Source organism: Papilio xuthus, unplaced genomic scaffold (assembly GCF_000836235.2).
Source record: "Papilio xuthus unplaced genomic scaffold, Pxut_1.1 DF828142.1, whole genome shotgun sequence".
In the NCBI taxonomy this organism is placed as follows: domain Eukaryota; kingdom Metazoa; phylum Arthropoda; class Insecta; order Lepidoptera; family Papilionidae; genus Papilio; species Papilio xuthus.
This window is the reverse complement of record NW_013530507.1, coordinates 3,324,636-3,325,071: the sequence shown is the minus strand read 5'-3', so window position 1 is coordinate 3,325,071 and position 436 is coordinate 3,324,636. Positions and strand designations below refer to the sequence as shown.

Genomic DNA, 436 nt, shown 5'->3' with positions numbered 1-436 from the left:
GAAGGCGAATTTGAACAACCTAAGCACGATGAATGGCGTCCAGCTGACAGACCAACTGCTAAAAAACCAGAAGATAACTTGCGACCTGAAGGTGAATTCACGACTCCTGAGAAGGATCAATGGCGACCTGCTGAGCGTCCGACGCAAAAGAGACCTAAGGATAATTTGAAACCAGAAGGAGATTTTGAGCAACCTAAGCACGATGAATGGCGTCCAGCTGACAGACAAACACCGAAGAAGCCACAAGACAATTTAAGACCGGAAGGCGAATTTACAACTCCTGAGAAGGACCAATGGCGACCTGCTGAGCGCCCGACGCAAAAGAGACCGAAGGATAATTTGAAACCGGAAGGCGAATTTGAACAACCTAAGCACGATGAATGGCGTCCAGCTGACAGGCAAACACCGAAGAAGCCACAAGACAATTTAAGACCAG

At 48.2% G+C, this 436-nt stretch overlaps 1 protein-coding gene across 2 annotated transcripts in view; it reads left to right on the top strand.

Moving 5' to 3' along the window:
* Positions 1–436, top strand: part of Sdb (SAXO downstream of blistered) — a 28,339-nt gene that overhangs the window by 22,430 nt on the left and 5,473 nt on the right. The window lies entirely within an intron of this gene.